Genomic DNA, 12,026 nt, shown 5'->3' with positions numbered 1-12,026 from the left:
TAGCAGCCATTGGCATGTACATTGAGCACTATCTGACAAGAAAGGGTTGCTACATTATACTCGCTGGGTGTAACCTCTTTAGCTTTAGAATGGTTTAGCGAGCGTTGAGCCGCAGTGACATGAATACAATGAACTTGTATATACCATGAATGAACTCGAGGTGGTTAAAAATGGGAAGTAGACACGAAGCGCAAGCCGTAAGAAAGTAAAAGCCGAATTCTCCGCCTCTCATTTCCTATTAGCAGCCAATGGCATGTACATTGAGCACTATCTGACTGAAAAAGTTTGCTACGTCATACTCGCTGGGCGTAACCTCCTTGGTTTTCGAAAGGTTTAGCGAGCGTTTGGCCGCAGTACCATGAATACAGTGAACTAGTATATACCATGAACTCGAGGTGGTTAAAGGTGGGAAGTGGACTTGAAGCGCAAGCCGTAAGAAAGTTTGCGTGTGCCACCTCTCGTTTAGTCCTTGGAATGTCCGCTGGATGGCGGTGCTTCTATATGGGAAATATATGATGAAAAGATGCGAGATGGTGGTACTTGGGGTGTTGAATAGATGGACGAACGGACACATAGACAGATGCATGAATGGACGCATGAAAGTACGCAGGGGCGGCTGCATGGACGAACGCAGGGACGCACGCACGGACGGGCTGATGGAAGCATGGACGGTGACACTGACGGACGCATGGGTGGACGGAAGCAAGAACGAATGGACGGACGAATTCTTCGCCCCACTTTTTATCATTCACTCCGTGGATATGCTGCCTTTTTTTCGCTCATGAACGTGCATGCTTGTCCGAAGCTTTGTTCGTGTTTCTAGATGGTTCTGGAGGCTCTGACACCTTAACAAGTTTGCTTTTAAAGCCTCGGGCTATTGATTCGGCGGTCTCTTCCCAGAGGTGAGTGACGAGCATTTACACTTCTTATGAATTAGCGGTACGGTAGAGGCAGTCCTTGGGCCAATTTTATCTTTTGCTTTGGAGTTCGGTTTTTGTTGTGTAGCTTGAATGGTTATGCGACCGCAATCAAACGAAGAGAGTTCGGGTATGCATGAACTAGCAAGATTAATACGTAAGCGTCTGTCAGCAGCATAGTTAGTGTGCCTGATAGAGCTGTTGTGTAAATTCTACCGAGAAATCATAGACGTGATGAAATGCTCGCAACGAAAATGGCACTGTACCAGTTGGATGTTCTTAACTATAGCTTGGTTCACTCAGGTATTTTGTGTAAAGCAATGACTTTTATGGGCATACTAACGCTTGCTTGCTCGTATGGCCCGCGTGAGTGTGCTAGGACAATTGACGATGACCTTTGAAAAGATTTATTTGCACGATTGGCTCGCTTCGACAGCCTTCCGAGTTTACGATGAACTACAGGTTTTCCCGCTCACTTTAATCCAAGAGCCAGCTTAAATAATCTGCACATCATTATTATACTCTGAGTGCCAAACTATTTAATTCATGTGCCAAACATTTATTCCAAGCGCCAACATATTTAATCCAAGCGCCCACTCAATGAGGCCGCGTGCCAGTGAGTTTAATCCAAGTGCCACCGTGTTTAATCCAATTGCCAATTACATTATTTCAGGCGCCAGTCAGTTTAATTCATGCACAAAAAGCTGAATACGGGGCGTGAAAACAGCAGCGCAATTGAAATGCAGCTCCTACCGTATAAAAGACAATAATCGGAAGGTAGAATAAATCATTATTATTGGTATTCGCCGATGGTATTCGTGAAAAAAAAATCACTGCTGTGGTTCGCTTGAGCCGTGTTCGGAGTGCTTATACTTTGCTATGTGCAAGTTTGTATAACGAGTACTTGCCACAGGTGGAATAATTTTAATGAAAGTGAAAGAAAATGCAGGAACATATTACCGTATATTTTACTGCGCAATGAAATTCAGTGTCCATCACTAAAGCTCATAATTGGCTTTGGCACACACTACAAGATTACATAACCGGGACAGGTCATATAATTCGAAGGACAAGCTTTGCTTATAGGAGTGCCGGAATACATATCAAGGTATCGAAAACCTGGCCGTGAGCAGTGATGGGTCAAAGGCAGCTACATACTCAAGAAATTGGGAGGCCGTCGTGGGGCAGAGTGAGTAAGAGATAATTCCAATATGTCTTTGTTCTGAAATGCACATAAAATGCAAGCTGATCATCCTGATGTGGCAATGAAAGTTTTATCTTACATTATTGTTTGCTCTTATCTTGTTAATCAAACAAAATTAATGTCTCCGATAATACGAACGGTACCGATTGTTTATTTAGCTTGGTAGTATTGTGACGTACTGGACCAACGTGATAAAACGAACACTGAGAAAACAAAATGATAATAACGCGCATTTGCCCTTTGGCCTAGTTTTTTTTTCTGTACGTGTTTCTTTTTTTTTACGCGGCATTATGCCTCTCATCGCACATTGGAAGATTGCGCAAACCCTGACGAAGACCAGTCCACCGGTCGATACCATTGTCAATAAAATTAAGACAACCGCCAAGTTGTGTTTCTTCTCTGCCCAAGTACGTGTGGCCCATTGGAAAAACTTTTTTGTATATATATATATATATATATATATATATATATATATATAGGGAAAGCAAGAGTGCTTACTACTATTTATAAATATTCAAGAAATGCAACATTGCCACAGGTGAGTGTATTTATTAAAACAGAACTGTTTTATAGGACTCGGAGACGAACGTTCACAAGTCATCTTTACGCGAAAAGGTCGCAACGAACGATAAATTGTGCTGATCGAAGGCCGCGCTGTCCACGTGCTGTGTTTTTGCATAGAGTGGCGAGGCGCAGCCAGCAGCAAAGAACGCCTGCAGGCTGTGCTTGATATCGTCACGTTTGCGATCTGTAGGCCTCTGTGTCACTAGCTTCATCGAGTAGCGGTGGGCATCCAGCAACCGATCGACTGTGCCTGCACTGATTTTTACTCCTGGCATTTCTTCCTTCAGGGCCATCTTTAGTTGCTTTATTGTAAATGTGCAGTTTTTGTCGACAATTCGTCTCAAAGTACTCACGACGTCATGTGCAAACTTTCTTTTTGAACCCCCGTAATGCTTTGATGTTTCTCTGTTGGTAGCGGCAATCGATCTTGCTGTTTTAATGCTGATGCCTAGAGCGTCAGCCAGTTGCTTTAAGTCACCGCCATTCCTGTAGACGTCCACAATCCTAGCCCTGTCGGCCACCGATACTCTGCTGTTTTTTCGACGAGGTTCGTCGGGGTTCTCAAGTGTGGTCCTTGTTTGCGTCCAGCCATGACTTCAAGCAAAGCTATCTTCTCATCTGCAAATGTGCCCGTATAGAAACACACGCGTTTTAAGCAAACACGCTTCAGCTACACTAAGCGTCGTCTGTTACATGAAAACCGGAGTATCTCCTTTGATGCTTTTATAACAACTTATTTCCACATGAACCCGATTAAATGCAAGTTTAGTATTTTAGGTGGTTATTTCTGATTTCAAGAACGAATGAATATCATCTGTCGGTCACTGTTCTTACTGAGCTGAGTAGACGACTGTGGCAGCCTTAGGGAATAAGTAGCCAAACGCCGTCTGCTGAGCAGACGACAGGAATCTATGCATATGCGATAGTATAGATGGTTAGCCGGAATGAAGCAGTAGCGATGAAAAAAAAAAGACTAACATGGACTCTATGAGCAAATGCATTTAAGTACCCATAAATTCAATTACTACTCACTGTTTTTTTTATTTTGAAGGTATGACACCAAAACGTTAAGGAGAAGTAACACTGTGCACTTTATTTCATAAGCGCTACCATGTATAGGCGAGGGAAACGTTCTTCATGTGACGTCATGTTTACGTTATTCTGACACTTATACTTTATTGAGTGGCTAACTATGTGTTTATAGTGCATGGATTAAACTGATTGACACCGGAATTAAAGTCATTGGCAATTGGATTAAACACGGTGGCACTTGGATTAAACTCAGTGGCACGCGGCCTGATTGAGTTGGCGCTTGGATTAAGTATGTTGGCGCTTGGATAAAATGTTTGGCACATGGACTAAATAGCTCGGCGCTCAGATTATTTCAGTGGCGTGCAGATTATCCATGCTGGCACTTAGAATAAAGCGAGTGGGAAAACCTGTAGTTTGCAGTTGGTCCCACGTGAAGTACACGAATGTTTCCGTATTTTAACGTCTGTGACAACAGGGTGGTGTTCAAAGTTGTGTTTGGCGCGTTATGCGGTATCTTTGTTGCACGCCATGCCATATCGTGTAATGTAAATTCTTCGCTAACTATACCTGGCATCCAGAAAAAAGCAGATATGTCGTCACCTGCTCTTAGACAGCTTGCTCTGCTCTTGTTATATGAGACGTATCAAGGCTGTATACACGTATACACCGACGGCTCTGTTTTACAGAAGAGTTCAACGGCATCATTTGTTATAACTATAAAAGACACGACATGAAAATTCAAAACCTCCCACCTTACGACATCAACGGAAGCAGAGCTCACAGCTCTTCGTGCCGCATTGCAAAGCATCAACGACCAACAGCCACAAAAATGGACAGTTTTCAGTGACTCAAAGGCGGCACTGCAATCCCTTCCATCACCTTTACGCCACGGCCCGTACGAACAGCTGGTATTTGAGATTGCAGAAAACACTCACCAACTGATTGAGGAAGGACATGAAATAGCCTTTCAATGGCTCCCAAGTCATTGTGAAATAATTGGCAATGAACGGGCCGATCGAGCTGCCCGTTCTGCCCATACTGAAAGCGATGAAATATCAATTCCGCTTTCCAGAACTGATGTTGCACGGAAACTCCGCATGCTTGCTCGCAAGCGCACCTCGTCACAATGAAACGAGTCACATTTCATCCATGCACGGTTAGGTACTTTGGACCCAACTCTTAGTCTTCGAATTCCTCCGGAATTACGCCGACAAGACGCTACTATGCTGTGCAGATTATGGTTGGGCGTCGCATTTACCAATGCGTACGCATTCCGAAGAGGAATGACCGACACTGCTGCTTGTGACCATTGTGGCAGTGATGAAACAACTTGGCACATTCTGTGTGAATGCCCACAACACTGCTCGCAGAGAGTCACTCCGCAATGCACTAGATGAACTGGACAACCAGCCTCTTTCAGAAGAAAGAATCCTGCGCTGCCGACAGGACTTTATGTCGAAGAAGAAGGCTGTGAAGGCACTCCTGCGCTTCTTGCGTTCAACCGGCCTGTCCAAACGACTGTGATCTGAACTCCCTGAATGTGTGCGCATGTGGTTTTTTTTCTAATTTATTTTTATCTCTATTTCTATCCTCTTTCTGGCCCTTTTCCCCACCCCCGTACAGGGTTGCAAACCAGCTCGTCTAGGTTAACCTCCCTGTCTCTTCCTTTTATTTATTTATCTCTCTCTCCTCGAAAAATATTCGCACTAATTTATCTTATAAATCACTTTTATGTTGCACCACTTTTACATAATTAGAATTTATATGTCTAGTACTGAGGATTCTAATGCAAATATGTGCTGCTTCTGTACTGTCAATGCAATACTGGACAAGCAGTGATGCTACCGACTAGAGTTCTCAATTTTTTTTCCAGTGACTGGCTTCGAGATTAACAACCTGCTTGTTATTGGACACTTTGATAAATGGCCCACAGCGTGATCTTTTTATAGAAAAGAGGCTTTTTACCTTCCGTTTCTCCTCGCACGTCAAAAACGTCCCATATTGGTTTTTCTAAGGTAAGGGAAATGGCGTGGTTCCCGTTTTATTTTCTACTTCGAAAATATTGTATAGCTTTACATCAATTTGATTGCGTGTGTGTGCGTATGCATGCATGTGTGCGCGCGTGTGTGAGTGCGCTCGTGTGTGTGTGGGTGAGGAGGGTGAGGTGCGTGTGGGTGGTGCGTGTGTGCACGTGTATGTAGGGGGGGGGGTTACAGAATGTTTTGATCTGCATGTTTTTTTAACATATATTACGTATGCTATTACGTTCCAGCTAATTGGAATTGCAAAGGCATCAAAACTGCCACAGAAGCAATTCAAACCTTTTAAACACTCTCTTACAACCTTGCGTGAGTAAGCGCATTTTAGAATGAAGTTATATGAAGTCAAGATTATTCTCGCTTTGCTGTTTTAACACCTAATGTTGAAATGTTTTTTTTTTATTTTTCGAAGATACAGAATGCTGTCCAGAATTGCCAGATCTTGATGTCTACCATGCAAACAAGTCATTAGGCATCAAGAAACTGTGGCGAAGGCTCCCTAAACGCCCAAGTGAACCCAATAGGAACATAGTTCTCGACCTAAGCGGCAAAAGCAGGACCAACTACTACTACAATGAGCTGCACAGGTCTGGTAGCTACGTAAGCACTGACGTTTCGCGATACTTATTCCGTAGTTTTGCTAAGTATGCCAAAGGATAGCGTCCAGGTGGCATCACTAATAGCACAACTGTACCATTAGTATCGTTTTGACGAACAGCTTACGTCAAGCGACTATTGCTCTTTCTTGCACGTGTTTTTCCGAGTTAACAGTTGACACTTCGCACGTGTGCGAGAATAACTGATCATACCAAGTACTGCGTGTGAATACCGGTTTTACTTGTTACTTGTTCTGCATCTTCTGTTTATTCTTATTGTATGGATGTTGTTGGTCACAAGTTTTATTCCGTATTGATAAGCACTATGGCTTATTATTTGTGTGTTGTTTGACATGGCCTTGTATATTCTATATACACCGTACCTGTTTTCACGTAACCATGCGCGAGAAAGTGTTCTGTGAAATAAATTCTTGAAAATATTTTTTTCTTTGTTTTACTGCCAGCCAAAATGGCAGGTGCCTTTCTGAGCATTGTTTTTCTGGGAGTAGCATTTTCCCTTCAGATTATGCACACACAAAGCAATAACAACAGCTGTAGCAGTTGCATCTTCACACTTGCATTTTAGGGTTGATGTATTGTATGATGTAGGATCATGTGGGTATGCATCTAAACCAAATTATAAGCTCGAAAAGGCAAATGCAAATGCTGCAGCTTTACTTCTGTCATTCTCGTAATTTTACAGGTTGATAGGTGCTATTTGGCCCTGTCTGACAGCACAGTTGTTTTAAGATTCACCTAAATAATCCGTAGTACCGTGTAAAGTTCAATGAGTAAATTAATGCCTTACGTTTTGGTTATCTCGACGCCCGCTTGTATACATACTACGGTTACCGTAACCAATATATGGCATAACTAAGCCGATATGACACTTAAGAAGGACAACTCAAGATTAAATTTCTTATATATTTTGTCGTATACCTGAACTGGCAACTGACTTTCTATTATTCAGTACAATGTGTTAAAGGTATCGGCGGGCATGTTTTGATGGAGCATAAATACCGGCGTGTTCCATATAGACATAGCTGCGAAGCTATTCAGTACAACAATTATTTTCAGTGTTTTTTCAGTGCTGAGAAGTGACCCCAAATTCGTCCATTCTCGTCCATTCAGGTATGTATCAAATATACGAGAAAATTGATTGCTTACTTGCCTCATTTAGGTATCATACTTGTTTACTTATGCCAGAAATACGGGTGACGCTCATCAACGTATGCATACATTTCTTAGGATGCATGAATTTCCTAGGTACTGAATAAGTGGAACGCTGCATCGTACACAACCCAGTGACCAATGAGTGGGCAGTATTCCTCATACTCAAAGCGTTATCTCAGACGCATCTCTACTTGACTAAATGGAACTTCTTGCAAAAATTGTCTGATTACTAGCTGAAACTTATGTGGAACCATATTAAGGATGTGGTTGTAGCATAGGCAGAAAGGAAAGGTGCATTTGAGAATGCACAACGTTCAGTCTATATAAATGCTGCTTTTCAACGGTTTTTTTATTCTGTGTTTCCACGGCAGCAATGCCACATATTGTATACTCGGTAATCCCAAGTATCAACTCAAACAAGCACATCACAGAACACACAGGCCATATCTCTTGAATTGTGTTGAATTAGAAAAATGTTAAAGAAAATACATTCGCGATCAACCCTATGATTCGCACCGAATGTTCTTCTCGTGCTCAGGGGAACGACATCTATCGAAAGGTGTACCGCATTTTCCTCTAAGTTCATGAGTTGTATTGGACGAGAAGTGTTGCATGCAGTACGCATGTAGAGTGCTTTATCGTAAAGGCAGTAAAAATATCTGTACCATTGACAATAAAATAGTACTTCTAACCTGAAATTTCCCGCTAAACATGATATCTCTTCAACGCGAGTTGTGAAACCTGCAGTACAGAAACGAGGTACACTGTTTAAGAAAAAGATTATTCTTTCCTCTGTGCTTCCTGACTTAGAGAATGTGGAAAGTGAAAAACTTGAGGATGCATCAATTGTCAGGAAAGCCTTTTGCGGAACAGCTGCGCAACAAAGCAAAGTGATAGAATAGTTGAGAAAATTGGTAGGCTCCTGAATGTGCCTAGAATTCTGAACCAGGAGTCATAAAATCAAGAGGCTCAAATTCTTTCTGATGTTCCGATTACAGACAGTGATAAGTTGTCGCTACCGCGATCTGCTGCGATGAATCAACAATGCCTGAACAGCGCACAAAATTGTCACCAAGCAAGGGTTACTCCCCCCCCCCCCCCCCTGCCCTACGAAAGCTGTTTGAGAACAAAAACAGTTCACACAAAAACGTTAGCACGAAGCATTCCACGTAAAAAAAATGTCACAAATCCCACTCTCGGCCCTCTCCCCTTTACATACAAACCGATTCCCCCTGTCCAAACTTGCAGAAGGACTCAGTTATACATTAGCAGCAGAAAAACCGGGCTAGTACGATGGGAAGCAGTAAGAATAATCAGAGTCACTATCGACCGGAAGTCATTTGTTGTTAGCCCCATGCGTTTGGTTGTTCGTCATCGCTATTGCCTTCAGAGCAATGTTTTTTTTAGCAGTCATCAACATACCAGCCCTCATTCGTACCGTACTGCAGTTCAGCCATGCATCCCTGCGTTCGGGTAGCACCTCCCTCAAGCCCCTTCTTTAGGCACCGAAATTCTGGACGAGGCTATGCGAAGAGTCATACCGCCATTAGCGATCCTCTGACAAGCAGGTACCGGGTCTCTACGTGGCTAGAAGTCCAAGGCCAGTTGAAGCTGATAATCTACACACCATCTACACACTGACGAGTATTGGGCAGATGAATCACGGGACGCTACTAAGTTTAACCCAGTTACTTACAGCCGCGCAGTACAGAGACTATACGATCAACTGAATAGTGGCAACTTCAGTAGGTTATCGTTAGCAAAAGCTTGTAATCTCAGCTTCGCATGCTCGTGAAACGCACCCTGGTCCTCACACTGTCAGTCCCTACAAATACAACGCTCAAATGATTATTTCTTGCATGTCTAGCAGTATAGGCGATGACCCCGAATGACAGAGCTTAACTGAATGTTGCAGACATGCGGTTGCTGTGGAGATTGTAGATTACATTTCGCAAAATAATATACAGCACACAGCTATTACACTACTAGACGTGACTATGCCTAAATTCAATATCACCCGTAGGAGCAAGACAAATTTTGGCACGAAAATACTGGTTGCATAATTTACCATGATGCTAAGGCCAGTTTGCACACTCGCCAAACGCATCGATGTACGTTAATTAAGGCAAGTGATATTTCCTCTGCGCTTCGAAATTGAAAAACAAATTTCAACAAACAAATGGTTCAACCTGTGATATGCATCGCCACTTCGCTTATCGCCTGCGCTTCAGTAAGATTTGCTGTGTGGTCTGCGGCCAGTGTCTTAGGGACACATGATAAGCCATCTAGAAAAACAAGGGCCCACAAAATAAGTGTACGAGTGGAACACCGGGCGTGCATTGCGTACAAGCAAGAGTAAAAGCCTGCACGATGGGGCAAATATTCTCTGTAATATGTGCGCATGGGGGCTACTTGGTTCATTCTCACCAGCGTAACAACAGCGCCAAGGAGACAGGGCGAAGCTGACGCGCTCATTAACCAAATGTAGCAACAAACGCCTGTGACATTTAGACGGTGGTAACCATCAGAAATCTGGTTGCTGGTCAGCACCGTGGCTTGTGCTATTCTGTCGTACGAAAGTTATTTCAATCAACTATTCAATCAATATTTTGGGTGCTGTTTTTCCATTCAAAATGTCCGGGCGAAGTCGGGCAAACCTGTCGGCACTCAGGCGCGTGATTAAGTCGCATTTATAGTGATGGCTTCTGGCGCCCGATAAATGCGGTGCATTCTTAGTCTCGCTGTGCTCGTCAAATAGATCCTGCTAGACGAACAGATCCACTCTCCCTTCGAGAAACTAGGCGACCGACAGTACGCTCGCAGATGCTCCGGTGATCACCACTCACACAGACTCGCATATTAATGCTGTGGTGACGAACTCGCCTCACCAAAGAGTGCGTGGAACATTTATCGCCCACAGGCATGTCCTGCGCGTTCCTTGGAAATGACACCAGTTGCCGCAAGCTAGCCGCTGTTACTGGAGGTGGCTAGCAACGACCACGCAGACATCTCCGAACTGGCAAACAGAACAAGAAGTGACTCGAGGTGCAGATGTTCACGCTTCATATAGCACCTTTGCAACACCGCTGGCCACGTCAGCTGGATTTACTGTTACCATGTAAGATAAGTCGGTATGCTGTTGCTGCACCTGTCATGGATTCAGAGCACTGCAGCCTCGGGCACAGCTCTAAAATGTGCATCACACAACAAAAAGCTCCCGTGACCTCAATAATAAAATGAGTGATTGTCGCTGGTGGAAACAATGCCTGATTGCTCTCCTACTCGGAAACCTTCGCAACGCTTATAATAAACCTTGAGTGTGCAACGAGTGCCACTATGTTTTGTTCACCTGCCATAGAATCTCTAATTTTTGTCACGTCTTACCATTGTAAAGTCAATAAACAACTGCGAAAACAATTTCTCGTTCGATAAACTCCTACTCTGCTGCTGCATCGATGCTCGAACAAGCAATGCTTACCTTAGGAAGGTAGCGATTCACTGTCTCCTTGACTAAATGAGTGCATCAAAAGCGTCCAGGGCAGGCGGTTTGCAACTACAACACTAAAGCACGCCCACTGCAGCTGAAAGACTAAAAACATCCGGGTGCTATGATCACCACGTCTTACGTCACCGCAGGTTTAAACTTGTTAGCTCATAAGCGATATTTCAGAGTTTGACCAAACTGAGATTGCGCAACAATAACAGCGAGAGGCTTTCTTTCTTTTTTTTCCTGGTATGAGGCATTTTCAGCAGCTTAGGAAATCAAGAGTTAAAGCATCGCCTCGAGACAGCACAACGTTCCATCGTAACCAGAAATAACATTGTTCAGCGACCATGCCAATAACGAATAACACTACACGTGATACATCCATAAAAAAACATACTAATTTCACTCCACGTATAAGCTATTTATTACGTTACAGCTACAAGCTCTGTCTAATGTTTTCTATGCTTTTTTCAATAAAGTTAATCACGTTACACCCATGACACCCTACAGCAATACCTACTTTACTAGATACATGCCGCGTGGTCCGTTAGCCCGGTTCTACAGCTTCTCCCTCTTTTTTTTTATTTTGTTCCGGAAAGGCAACGAGCGTCGCGTGCAAAACGGTTGCAGCAGAGGTCGCACAATACTGCCTCTGGGATTGCCATCGCACTTGTGCCGTCTTGGAGGTGCTTGCAGCCGCCATATGCTGGCAGACGCCCCGCATTCCCTCTGCCACCAGAAGTCTTGTAAGGCAACGAGCGACTGTAGTGACCTTGCAGCTAAATCTTTGAGACGTTGTGACCTAATACTCGGCCAATCCCTCCATTGCATATGAAAGATCAGAGGAGAACAATAATAATAATAAGAATTTCCGGCCCAGTTCGCAGGGATCTAAGCGTATGAGCACATATTTGCTCACTGATAGCCTCTAAATATGAAAACTTGGCCCTGTATCTGCATGTTACACAGCAGGTCTCGTCGAAAGACGATAGTCTTGCGTCTGGAGAGAGTGAA

General features: G+C 43.6%; 1 protein-coding gene across 1 annotated transcript in view; it reads right to left on the bottom strand.

Moving 5' to 3' along the window:
* LOC142772057 (uncharacterized) overlaps positions 1 to 11,161 on the bottom strand; it is a 77,759-nt gene extending 66,598 nt beyond the window's left edge. The window contains exon 1 of the mRNA XM_075874156.1: positions 11,004 to 11,161. The gene's annotated coding sequence lies outside the window, so the exon portion shown is untranslated. The remainder of the gene's footprint in view (positions 1 to 11,003) is intronic.
* Positions 11,162 to 12,026: the final 865 nt, after the last annotated feature.

The sequence above is a fragment of the Rhipicephalus microplus genome, chromosome 9, assembly GCF_043290135.1.
Source record: "Rhipicephalus microplus isolate Deutch F79 chromosome 9, USDA_Rmic, whole genome shotgun sequence".
Taxonomy (NCBI): Eukaryota; Metazoa; Arthropoda; class Arachnida; order Ixodida; family Ixodidae; genus Rhipicephalus; species Rhipicephalus microplus.
The sequence above is the reverse complement of the archived record's forward strand: the minus strand, read 5'-3'. Positions and strand labels throughout refer to the sequence as shown.